Source organism: Halyomorpha halys, unplaced genomic scaffold, assembly GCF_000696795.3.
Source record: "Halyomorpha halys isolate HHAL.00 unplaced genomic scaffold, Hhal_1.1 Scaffold185.1, whole genome shotgun sequence".
In the NCBI taxonomy this organism is placed as follows: domain Eukaryota; kingdom Metazoa; phylum Arthropoda; class Insecta; order Hemiptera; family Pentatomidae; genus Halyomorpha; species Halyomorpha halys.
This window is the reverse complement of record NW_027106126.1, coordinates 1,493,326-1,507,535: the sequence shown is the minus strand read 5'-3', so window position 1 is coordinate 1,507,535 and position 14,210 is coordinate 1,493,326. Positions and strand designations below refer to the sequence as shown.

The 14,210-nt window shown below is 28.7% G+C and overlaps 1 protein-coding gene across 3 annotated transcripts in view; it reads right to left on the bottom strand.

Moving 5' to 3' along the window:
- Window positions 1–14,210, bottom strand: part of LOC106679232 (Histone gene-specific Epigenetic Repressor in late S phase) — a 531,726-nt gene that overhangs the window by 278,664 nt on the left and 238,852 nt on the right. The window lies entirely within an intron of this gene.

Below are 14,210 nucleotides of genomic sequence, written 5' to 3'. Positions count from 1 at the left end.
TATCTCTATCTTCTTTAAATGTTTATATTATATTTTGTAATGATTTAATTTAATTGCATAAATAAAAGGCTATTTTCATTTCATTCATTTTATTTCATATAACGTCGCATCAGCTATCTTGAAAAAAAAAATCAATAATACGTTTTTAAAAGAATATAATTTTTTAAATAATTAACCTAGAGGCAATTCACCTCCATCATAGTTTTATAGTGCACAAGTATTGTTTATATTTGAAATATACTTAGAATGATTGATCCAATTTTATATTTTTAAATGATATGCATTTTTTTTTTTGCAGCTTACGCTATGATAAGTGATTTTATTTCAATTATTTTATTCTAAAAAGAAATTAATGTCACTTTTAAAATGTGACATTGAATATGCTATATTTATAAAAAAAAAATTATACTCGAACTACGATAAATGATTTAAAATGAAATTTCTGGTAAACAATAATGACACGAATCTGAAAATTTCTCCCTTCGTTGGTGAAAAATTGCTGTTTTCCATTTTTCTTCTTTTTGAATACACAGTTGAAAACTAAAATAAATAAAAAGCAGAAAACTTAAAAGATTCATTGATATTAAACAAATAATAATGTAATTAAAGATCGCTCATAGGTTTCGCAAATTGCGGTATTTCAGTAGACTACACATAGAATTGAACTTCACAAATCACCAATGGAATGATTTTTCTATAGAATTAATCTGGCAAAATTCCACGAATAACATTTGAGATATGAAATGAAAAAAGTAATTAATTCTTGAGTCGTTGGAGACAGTGTTGCCAGTAGTGTGATCTCAACTTCCTCGTTTGTCATTAGTCATCAAATATCATCATTTAAAACAGAATACTGCACACGCAACTTGAGAATAATAATAATAAGGCAAAATATAAATAAATTTAGATAGTACATTTATTTTTGCATTGCAGTTCTTGTATTTCGTGTAATCTTTAGCCATCCCTAATAGTTCGCATCACTTTCTAGAATATTGTTAACCAGAAGCTGTAAGCAATTTGGATTCATTACGTTTTTATTAATTATAACATTATCAATTATGGGAAGTATGGTCAGGTAAAAGATAATTTAATATCAAAGTTACAACATTAGTTTTTATTACCTTTTTTAATTTTTTTTTTTTTTTGGAGGTGGGGAAGAGGGGAGAAACGGGAGTTTCGAAAGTAATTCCGTACAAAATGGTGGGTGCTTTCAAAATTTAATTTTCTTAAAATAATTGAAATGCCACATTTCTCTCGTAATTAGACGTCGTTATTAATGCTCGGCGTCAGGAATAAACTTAGGATTAACGAACAAATCACTCTTTTTATGTTAATTTATTATACTTTCTCAACAATAAAAAAAACAAAAAACATATAAATACAAATATAAAGCTTATAAGATAATATTTTCAATGAAATCGTTGTTTAGTCATTAGTAAAGACTAATATTTCTGTAGTCGAATCATTAAATAGAGTTTTATTTGATACTATATGTGTAATTATATATTAGTAATAATAATATATTATTATTTAAAACATTACTAACAATTCTAAATTTACTCACATTATTCAGTAATATATATTTCTCCTTGTTCATAAGAGTCAGCTATTGATTAAAACAATGTTAAACAAATAACAACAGCTTTCGACAAAATATCTTTAAAACAAACTGCTTACTTGAAAAATCAGCTATTTCCTAAAATAATTTATATTTGTTTTTAATAACAACAAAAATTACAAGAAGAATGGAATATATTAATTTAACCCACGAAGGGCTTAAGACCATGGTGTGTGTAAATTTATCTTCATATTGAGAAACAGTAGTGATTCCAAAGTTGCATGGAGAACTTTCTGAATATAGTAATGAAATGAAATATTCAAAAGACTACAGAACGACGAACTACGGAGATTTTAGTTTATAATTAAGTCACCTTTTTTGTAAGTTCTTCTTGATTGTATTACTTGACAAAATTCAAGATTATTGAAAATGGCAATGAGGCTATTAATCTAAAACTAAAACCCATTCATATGTATATTTGTTGTAAGCCTTTATAACAAACCTATAACAAAAAGATAATTATTTTATAATATTATTTTTAAAAATTCACAAAAAAAAAAAAAAAAATAGAAAAATTACTTTTTATTTTCTACTTTACCTTAATTATTTCATATATTTCTTATATGAGAGTATAACAATGAAAAAATAAATTTTTGCACCCTCAATGGAATTCTAATATAAATATAAAATCTAACTTCTAGGTTCAAAGGATTTCAAAGTTTTATTTCTTCTAATTAAGCTATTAGATGTTGATTCATAATGATGTATTCTAAATTTACGTTTAGAAGCAAATATGGTCTATTTTAATTTTAATGAAAGTACTGCATTAAGGGAGCGAGAAACCTAAATTGATTAAAATTAAATTATTCTAGAATATTCACCAATTTTATTGTTTTAATCGTAAACAAATAGAGACTACGTTTTTTTAAGAGTTTGACAAATTTACATAAATACATGAAACAAAGTACTTAAAACACACATATTTTAAAAATATAAAAATAACAATCTATTTGTGAGCAAAACAAATTTTAAAACATCCATGAAAACAAGATTAACGAAAAGCCTTACTGACGCATGATGATTTACAACAGTTACGTAATAGGTATCCACCATATTCCATTTCGATAAAACGTTATCAACTTGAACATCACACTATTTATGCCACTTAAACATATAGTATTTAAGCAACAGAACGTTCTTAGGAATACGGATATTGATACGTTATACTAAAGAGCAACGAGTCTTGGAGGTTTCAAAGAGTAATCTCCATCAATTCTCAAACTCACGGAGCCTCGTAGTTTCTGATAGTGAACTTTATCATGATTTCTCAATGTTATGGAATTGAACATCTACAGAGATGTAAATGCGGATCTATGATCTATCTGGATGGCATCTTTCGCAATAACGACCATGATGACCAAGAGACAATGATTCCATGATTGGCTCAACTGCATAAAACACCAATCGATAGAACAGTTGCAGCCTTCCAATAATCTGACCAAATGCTTTCAGGATATGAAGCAAGTCGTCCATGCTTGGCCAACTTAGGCAAATACATGATTCTGAAAATATTTTTTCTTAAAACCTTTACTACTAATTAAATTTATAGATTTTTAAAAATTTATTTATAAGCAAGATATGATTTTATCAGTTGAATTTATCATAATCAGTCATTAGACATTTTATTTCTAATATTATTCTAATTTATATTTTATTTAAATATCGGATATTACTTAATAAATAGTGAATAAAACATATATATAATAGGTGAAAACAATATATGATTTATTTTGTACTTATGAGTGCCAAATAGTCAAGTTTACAAAATGAAAAAACAGTAAATTAAATTTTTAATCTAAAATTAATTTAAAATACATTTAAAAGAACCATTGTGAATAAATGAACGGTGTATAATTGCTGACATTTTTAAATTTGTGAAGGATATAGAAAGGGTGATGCTATTAAAACATACAATTAAAACAGTTTCATGTATCAGACACGTGGTAGCCGGTAGAGAATTCCACAATTATTTTTTCAGATGACAGTAGTCTTATCTAGTGGGAAAATTTGATAACAGTGGAACCGTTTTCGAATTTTCCCTCTATGGAATCATGTAAATACATATAACATTTACCGAAAGTAGAGGAGCTCATGTCATTCTGAAGACAGTTCCCTACAGAGCTGGAACCGAATGCAATATCCTGTTGAGGCTCCGTATTGCAGAGGTCAGAGGAGGCAGAGGAGAAGCACACGTACACACTCACACTCACACACAACTTCCGAAAAGCAAACACAAAGGAGACAGCACTGCACGGACAGGGGGAACGGAGAGAAACGCAGTAGGCAGGCGGGTACACACACCGCGCATGCGCCCCTCCTTTGAGGGAATCTTCCCCGCCACAAAGGAGAATTTCCCCCGTCGGCTATCGAAGGTCAGGCATCGATACTAACCGACTATTTAGTGGCTGTGACAGATGTTTGGGTCCCCAAGTTTACTCCCTACGGCATATTCGGTATCGGTATAATCTACAAGAGTATAAGCCCATAGAAACTTCATGAAAACTCAACAGGATTAAAAGAAACTACAGAAATAGAAGGAACTACACCTTCAAAAAATAATTCAACTCCATAAGAAAAAAATATATCGAATAACAAAAAGTGGGTTAACATCTCTTATGAATCTAATACCACTACAAGCATATCAACATATATATCTAAAAATCGGAGAAAACATTATAAGAAATATTTAAAAGAGAACTTGAAGAAGGAAATTAAAAGTCATAGATAAATGCCTTAAATAAGAAAATATTTTTGTATAAAACTGCTTACAAATATTTTGATTGACACCTGTTGCTCCTCCAGCGGCAATGAAATGAACTGCCTCGGTAAGAAATATACATATTTGAGGTTATTTACAAACTAAACCCTAATCAGTTAGGGTACCGTTAGGTTAATAACATTAGCTAATTCCAAGTAAAATTATCATAGCGTTAACAGAAACAAGAACGTTAACAGTCATGTTTTACACCAGTATTTTTACTTCAAATTTGCAAATTAATGCTATCACTTCGTCCAAAAAAAAATTATACCAGCACTGAAATCATCAAAAAACAACTTAGTAAAAACTGTTAATCAGATCTTGATCCGTTCCTCGTCTCTAGGTACATATGTGAAGTTTTTGTTTTAATCAAAAGTTGACACATCCACTTCTGGATAATAAAAGAAAAAAAATTTTATCAATTAAAATTCTACGTAAAAGAATCCACTATATTTCAAAATTTAAACACTTTCCTTTCAAATAGACTTTATAAATCAAAATTTTCAATAATAATGTAACTTATCTTCAGGAGATATTACAACTTTTTAAAAGTGGATACATTGAATATTGATGGGAAAAATCCCCATAAGTATTTTCCTACTAAGCTGTGAATAGGTGAAATTGGCGCTAAAAACTCAAAAGTCAGGTAAAATAATTAATACATCAACTTCGGATTCTTTTTAAACTCCTTTTTTTCGCATCTACCTTCCATAATCACCGCTTAAGCTATAATATCTCGTCACAAACAATTAACAATACAATTTTAATATTTTTAAAAATCAACTTATTTGAGAATTTGTTCGAGATTTCTTTAGGATAAAGTATTACTTTTTTATTTATTAAATTATTTTTCGATATTGTGTACGAGATAATAAAGCATAAGAGACGATATATTAAAACAAATCAATTATGCTAGATATGGTGAACCATCTCAAAAGTTCTATGTTATTCGAAACATAGCACTTGATTTTTAGAAAAGATTTCACGAAGCATTATTTCCTCAACAATTATTTATTGATTTTGATATACCGGTCTTATCAGAAACAACTCTAGAATATATCATCGAATTCAGTAAAGAAGTTTTTGGTTAAATAAGGTTTCATAATTGTTCATAATCTTGAAAATAAGAGGAAACGCGCATCTTTCATAATTAAAAAAAAAAGGTCTTATATGAATCTTGTAACACATTTTATTTAATGGTATAAAGTTTATATACAGAATTACGAGGTACTAAGACAAGCTACGTTATAATCAGATAAAAAATCAAATCAATTCAATGAGAGATGTTCTATCTATCATCTCTAGGGTTTTATGTCAATTGAAAGTTAGAACTATATTTTTCAAGTAAATTTCAAATAGCATTATTTTTTCTACAATTATTTGTTGAATTTGATAAACTAGTCTTACTAAAGAACTTATGAATAGTTCATCAAAATCAGGAGAGAATGTTTTTAGTGAAAAAATGTTTTATGACAGAACCTCAAAAATACCTCGTCTCTAAAAAAAAAAATCTTAAAAACATAAGTTCTACTATACTTCAGATTTAATAGTTTTGAATTCTGAATTCGAACGTTCACAAGCAATTCGTTTAAGGAAAGAACGAAACACAATTTACGCAAAATGATTAAGAAAAATCAATCTCAACTGTTCAAAACTGTTTTATTTCAAAATAAAATATCTTCAAAGATATACTTACAAAATTCAGGGTCTATATAAATTTAAAAACAATCGAGTTATCCTGAACAAATGGATTTAATGGAGTTAACAGCCAAAAGTAAAGTTAGCAATGGAATATAGTTTTCAATAAATTTCAGTTCCACTCTAATTTGAAATAAAAACTATATAATAAAATAGGATTCAATGATTTAAGGAATGAGAGTTACTGAGAAGTATAGGTACTACGACATTAAAAAAAACATGCATTATTGGCTTTTGTCAAACATATTTTGACCAACTACCGAATATGATTTTGGCCGTTTTAAACAACAATCATATTTATAATTTGTTAATGAGATACAGAACAATGTATTACAACACAATAGAATTTGGTATACTTTAATAACAAATAAACTACCAAATATATAATTTATAGTATGCCAGATACAAATAAGGAAAAATGTAACTAAGAGGAGAACTAGAGAATATAATGTATGCAAAGAGATAATAAGGATCTTATTCTAAACGTTTAAACAATAAAAATAATCATATAATACCTAGTATATTTATTTTGGGGCTTAGTATTCGAGAAATTAAAGTTGCAAGAAAAAATATTGATAAAATGCATTTCATTAAAACAATAGCAGATGAACCTGTTAAATTTTTTATGAACTATTATGCTATAACATTTTAATTAATTTGAATTTTAAAAAAATATATTATTTCAGGTTGTATATTTATTTTCAATTGGTCATATTGTCTTTCTTATTTTTTCAAGTCATATTTAACTGTACTTCAAAACATAAACATCGGATAGTAATTAGGATTTTTCATTTAAGAGAATAAATGAAAATGGCTGGGAGGCTTGGGGTTATTATCACAGGTCTTCACAAATTTTAGGATCAAAGCGTTGTCAATCATTGGAACATTATTTCTGAGCAAGAGAATTAATCGCTGGAAAACGTTCAATCAACCAAGCAATGTTGAAGTACTGAAGAAATCGTTGTTAACGCAAGAATGACTAAAAAAAAAAAAAAAAAAAGTCAATTGAAGAGGACAAGATGGTTACACAAAGAAATATAACCAAAAGAGTGAATTATCTGTGAAACAAAGTATTTATAGCTACATGCCAATAAAAATAATCAGGAGAAATAAAAAACATGCTGAACTAGGGAAATCCATCACAAAGGACGAATTTTACCTGACTCTTTCCAATGTTTGTTTGGAAAACAAATTATTAATACTCAAAAAACTCGAATAACATTTTGGGTGTGGGAGAATATTGAAGCCGAGAAAAAGTAACCTCAACTCAAACCATATAATTATTTTCAACCCTTTAACTCAATTTTCAGAAACTGCACAGGTTGGCAATATCCAATAAACAGCAAAAAAGCATTTTGAAAGGACGAAATTTTAACTGAAATAGTAATGACCATATGCATTGTTCTGTCATGGAAAAAAAATTTTTACATGGAATTTAAGGTCCTTTGATCAAAAAGGGAGATGTCCATGAAGATTTTGAGGAAGTGTGATGTATATATGTACATATATATTATGAAAGGAATAAACCCATAAAATACAATTTCTCTCTCTCTTTCTCGATGACCAATAAAAAAATTCAATATATTAATTTATTTTAATACATAAACATGTATAAAATTTCCTTGATTATTAAATGGTAAATATTTTGAATTGAATGCTGAAACACCCTTCCACCACTAAACAGTCGCAACAATGAAACATCAGGGAATAGATAAAAATAAATAAAGTTCCGAAATCACGTAGACCATTAGGGTTATAAAAATAATTTAAGTTCCTATGTATTTTTATTTTTTATTAAAGGATATATAAGTTTTGAAAACGAACGAACAAGTAAATGTACACACTAGACTGAATTTTATATTACGTATGAAAGGCTGTTAAAACGTACAAGTTAACTTTAACCTTTCCTTTAGATCGGATATGCATGACCGAAACATTGAATAAAGTTGAAGTGGGTAATTCAGTATAAAACGGGGGAGACCTCCTTTCCTAAGTTCTGTTTGACTTGGAGTTAGAATACCTCATTACAAAAACAATACGAAGCAACAACGTCTAGTTTAACGTTTTCTGGTGAAATGCCTGTGCTACAGACTGTTGATGATTTGGTACCGTCAGGCGAAGATGCAGAAAAAATTAAGTTAAATGTCATGCCGTTAATCAAATATTCCAGGGAATAAGGATCTAAAAAATTCAGTAGATACAATTAAATATATGTTAATGACAGAAACTAGAATCATTTGAGTGATATAGATATGACAGAGAATAAGTATGAATACTTAGATTAATTAGATTTTTGAGATAGCCAATAACTAGTAAAAACTAAATCACTTTTTTCCAAATACATAAAAGTTAATATTCTAAAAAGAATTGTCTATATTTTCTTTTACTTATGCAACGAGCGGCCGAGTATACCGAGGGAAAAACAATAACTTAAAGTTTATGAAAATAAGTTCTGTAATGAATATTCGGTCTGAAGAAGAATAAATTTAGACGATTAACAATTGCAGGATTATATTCACCTGGTAAGGATAATTGAAGTGATAACATTGTGACAGTTGTACATATAAAGTTTTCGGGCTTAGCAGCGAGGCTGAACTGTCGGGAGATAAATCAATGCGTAGGTGGGCGGATTGAATTTTCAGACCTTGATGACTTAGATTCTGAATGGTACTGTCGGCCTAAAACAAACCTTTGGATACACTATTGGGTATTTGGGGTATTGTTATTTGGTAGGGGGAACAAGTCCGGCAAAAGGGTCAAGTGGTCCTTTTGCCAACCACTGGCAGTTACCTGAGTAGTCGACGCGTACTAACCAAGGTGGGAGTGTCAAGATTCATTCTTCGGAACCGCCGAAAAATAAATATTAAATATTATATAAATATTATTGCCCTAGGTGGGAATCGAACCCACAACGAATCGAGCGCCCTGGGACCTACGACCAAACCCGCATGGTCGTCACGTCCCTTTCGATACACTAATTCTTTAATTAATTGGAAATATTTGATTGTGTATTTATTTAGAAGTCGGTGATCAGGCAAGCTGTCAATAAAGTAGAAAAAACTTTATTAAGTGTTAGACCAGTAGTAATCTTTAATTTAATCAAATTCTTACGTTTTTCAACAAAATTGTAACTAAAAGCTGAAGAATAAAAATCATATTTTTTACTAGAGTGTAGCAAACCAATTTTTTATAATGCCGATACAAAATAGAATAATTCAAACAATACTTAACACGTTTAAGACCAAATAGAAAAAAATTAAGTGCTATCAAATCCTATAAAATTTGAAACTGAAGAATTCAATTTTGGTTCAGTTCAAGGAAGAATTGTACAAGAGGCCTAAGACAAGTCTGATTTTTTTTTTTAATATTCTTAAATATAAAATAAGCTCTTCATCCAACTTCTTGAAAAAAGATTAGGCAAAGATGGGGACGAAATAAGATCTTAGAAAGTCTAGTTATAGCAGTACCAAGAGTTTAATTGAATGCAAAAGGGATTTTTAGTATAAAATATATTTATATTTCTGTGTATATATGTATGTATATATATAAAAGAAATAAAAAAATTGAGAAAATCAAGATAAAACAATGAGGAAGATTTTTTTTAGGAAACATTTTTTTTTCTTACAAATACATTGAAGTAAAAATAATAAATTTTAAATATGTAGTTACTTTTAACCTTCCTGAATGAAAAAAAATAATTTACCATAGAAATATTTTCTTTTTCTTTAAAAATTTAAAAGAATTAAGTAATATCATTATGATATTAAAGAGACAAGTTATTCCTCATAACCATAAACTTTAATTATTTTATATTATTAACCAGTTTTTAATATTAATTAAGAAAGAGGAAGATGTTTTCATTGTAAGAGCAATTTAAAGTTAAGATGCTGCCTCAATAAACAGAATCAGCCAACAGGTTGTTATTGGTCCTTGAATTTTCACTAAATTAGAGTTATCTCCATTCTGTTATTTTCTTTCATCCCTCTTTGAACAACATTTTCAACACAAAAGTGAGTTGATTAAATGAGCCAACTATTGTTTCTATAACAATAGAAAGACATTAAAAGAAGATTTAATTTACATATTTTCATGCTTTACACCTTTAGATGTACTGCATCCACATTTAGTGCATATTAAAATAAATCAAGAATCCAATGTAAAATAAGAAAATAGAAGGTTATACTAGAGACAAAAAAAATAAGCAGAAGTAAAAAAAACAAACATTAAAACAGTATAACCTAAGATATAATCAATTGAGAAGAAAATCAATATATTAACAAAATGGAGGCTAAACTGACAATATTAACAAAATACTTGGACGATCTGTTCGACTGAAATAATAAACATGAATTACTAAAATTGAATATAAAATAAACAAAACATAAAAATAATATTTACAACAGAAATACGAACCGAAAATAGAAAATATATATATCTATATACAGATATATTTTTCTAAGGAAAAAATCTCAATAATAAATGTCTCACTAACTGATATATTAATCAGTGTATCTCAAACCTATATCAGTACCTAGAGAGTTGAAATTATCAAGGGTAGCCTTGTTTCATAGATGAGTAATAAGGCTGGGTCACAAAACATTTCGGCTCTAAATAGTTTTAAATTTTTTTTTTTTTAATAACTCGAAAACTATACATCTTCTAAAAAATTATGGTCACACATGTGAAAGATGATGAAATTGTCTACAACATTAAACTTAAATAAACCTAATCGGATTAGCATCAGCTATTATTTATAGTTTCGATATATGTATAATTTGTAAATATTAACCTGGGGAGGTTCAAAATTTGACATAATTTGTACTTAATTTTATTTGTTTTTCTATTGACTGTACTTGTGAATTTGAATGTTTTTTATTAAGAAAAATTTGAAATCTGATTATTATTAGGAAATAACCAACGATCCAAATACATACATGTATCGAAGTTGCCTCACTCATCACTATACCCCCTTAAAAATATAATTTCAAAATTCTGATTGCTTGTAATGTTATGGAATGATCAATCATCGTTGAGTAAATAACGTTCAATAGAGTTGCCCAATAGTGATTCAAGTAATTTTCTTTTCCCTAAGAGAGAATAGCTCTATTTCCAGTAGCTGAGGTTGTGGGTTATTAAGTGAGGCATAAGAAGGCGGAGAGTTGGTAAAGCTTGAGGTAGAAGAGTTGAGTGAGGTCTCATTCCATTAACTCTTCTATCTACTTTGTCACATCTTTCCAGAGCTTTTTTAGATTAGTCTTCCACAAACGGAAGATTTCATTTCAAAATCTTCTCACAGGTTAAATCAGTTGGTATTTTCAAGGTGTTAATATGAAGAACAAGATTTTTACATGAGTTATAAAAACATAAGATTCTGTTCTGGTAAATATTTACGTTTTGGGTCTTAAGTTATTCAGAGAGAAGTGTCACATACCACATTTTTTAATTAAAATTATCTGTTATTCACCATCTTGGCCAATAAGCCACTTGGTAAAGTAATAATAACAGTTAGATTAAATCATGGGCATGTAATTTACTAAATATTTATCTATCTTATAAGGCAGAACTCGAAAAAAATGTTGCGAGTGAATGCTCAATTGTTAGGCTGCTAATACACAAGAAACTGGTCAGTCCAATAGACAAGCGATTCCTAAAGCACCCTTGCAGGGGCAAAACAATTTTTGCGGCAACCTCATCGGTTCGAAAAAAAAGTTGCAGCATTCTTGTCAGATTATTTATTTATAAATTAGATTATTATAAAAAATTATCGAACGTTTGCTAAAACACAAAATATCAAATCACTTTAGGTATAGTATAACATTTTTAACATATCACTGTTAATAATAGTATAATACATATTTAAAAAAATAAATAAAAAAAAACGACCACAACCCTTATAAATGGTCTTTAGTTCAATACTAGTAATACATTGAATATTTCTAAATTATGTAATTTTTCCTAGGCCGTTTAGCAGTGGTAAAAATACTATAGACATGAAGATGATGGTGTTGCCATTTTTTATTATATGGCATCCATTTGTGACATCCAGTTCGGGAACAACTGCACAAGACAATATTGAAAAGGATAAGTGAGAATTGGATGAAACAAATAGAACAAATTTTTCTTTTTCAGCTCACAGAATACCTCGCCAAGGTCTAATACAATAGGTGTAGAATTCCCAGTGAGTCAAATAGTTTCCGCCATTATCTAAAACTGGTTCTTCTGAACATCCAGCTGTTCCATAAAAGTAGTTGTTGTAAGCGGGATGGTTCCTTTACTTCAAAACCAAAGCCCTTTTACTGAAATTCGCCAAAACTACATTTTCTATGTCGTTTTTCTCTGTATGTATCTCGACTAAATGTTTCTGATCATTCAAATCAATGGGACCCTCTTAATGGTAGAATGTATATGAAACTTGCTGAACTCAGTATCTATGCAGTACACTTCTTGAACACATATCTAATTATTCTTCTCCAGCAGTTCAAGCAGTGGTTGTTTTTTTAAATAATAGTCCTGGCAGATGAAAAGGAGTATGTTGTTGGGACATTAGCCCAGTACATGGGCTGGGGTTTCTAGCTCTGGACCATATTTGCAGCAGAGTTCACCTGGCGTCCAGTTTCCGCAACTGCACGGATAGGAGAATTGTTCACATTAAGTTACAGAGCATCTGCGCAGTAAGCCATGGGCCAGTTCATGTCATTTATGAATATGATTTATTCAAATGGGTTTTGTTTGTTGTTGTTATTCAATTGAGGATTTCTTTTATTTAAAATGGAGCACACCCATTCTCTACAACTTGCATTTGCTCCAATTTTCGAATGTCCCCTATTTTAGAGACTCAAACATCCTACCTTCTTTAAGGGTAGGGATGCTTCTGCACAACTTGCATTAATGCTTAATAGGTGCATTAATGCTTAACAGATCATAATTTTCTTAATTTCATTCCCGAAATCAAAAATCGTCTGAAGTAGGACACTGACTATTTTTTTTTTTAACACAGATTAAGAGGAGCTCGAAAATGACATTGCAAAACACCCAGGCCCCAGTCGTTCTGGAAACAGGAATAGTGCCACTGAAGTTGCTAGTCTAGTCATAAGCTCAATCAAAACAGCGGTAAATAATATATTTGATAAACATATTTACTAAACTTAAAAAAATAAAAAATGAATATTGCCTTGTACCAGCGAATATTGTACTATATATTTTATGAAACATTTTCTGAGTAACTTCGAATTACTAAATGACATTAAACTTGAGTCGGTAACAACTGCTATAGAATTATGGAGATAAAATAACTTAAACCTGTATAAGGTATTAGATTAAAATAAATAGGATCACAGCTACGCGACAAAATTTAATTCAAACACATTTAAAAACAAGATTTTCAGGTTTTGTATATATTTGAAAGTAATGGCTTTAAGATTGGTACACACATGAAAATTATTATATGTATTTTTAAATAGAAAAAATAATTTTATCGTTTAAATATATTTGACAGTAGCATATTTATTAATTGTATGTGTTTGAAAGCTTAATAATAATAAATATTTGAAATTACTAACTACTTTACTTATAATATATATGTATATTTTTCTGTAGTAAGTTGAGATATAGAAAGGATAAAGGTAATATAGACTTATTTATTAATTATAATTTTAAATAGAGATGAATAATACATATAGGTGAGAGCAGAATTCACTACCCCTAAGTATTACTTTTAATTATTTTTTTAATAAATCCAATCATAACCATTCATACTAATCATAAGTGATTTTGTTTTCTCCTTCAATTAGCTATCTCAAATAAAATTCAGTTGAACTTGTAGCTTAGTTGATTGCATTGAAAATGAAAACTAAAGAAAATATGCATTCCTTTTAAAAATGATTCATTTTTGAAATACAAATACATTATGCTTTTGGGAAAATTATTACAGAAAATAATAAATGCACTATTTAATAACAAATGTACCGATACATCTGAGGTGTTCATCATGAGAAGAAACTGAATATAATTAGGCAATAATGTTAAAGAATTATAGACTGAATATTTTTTCACATAAATAGCAAAAGTTGTAATATTTTTTTCTCAAAACAATCACAATAATAATTTTTAGAAATTCAAAGCATTTATATATAACAT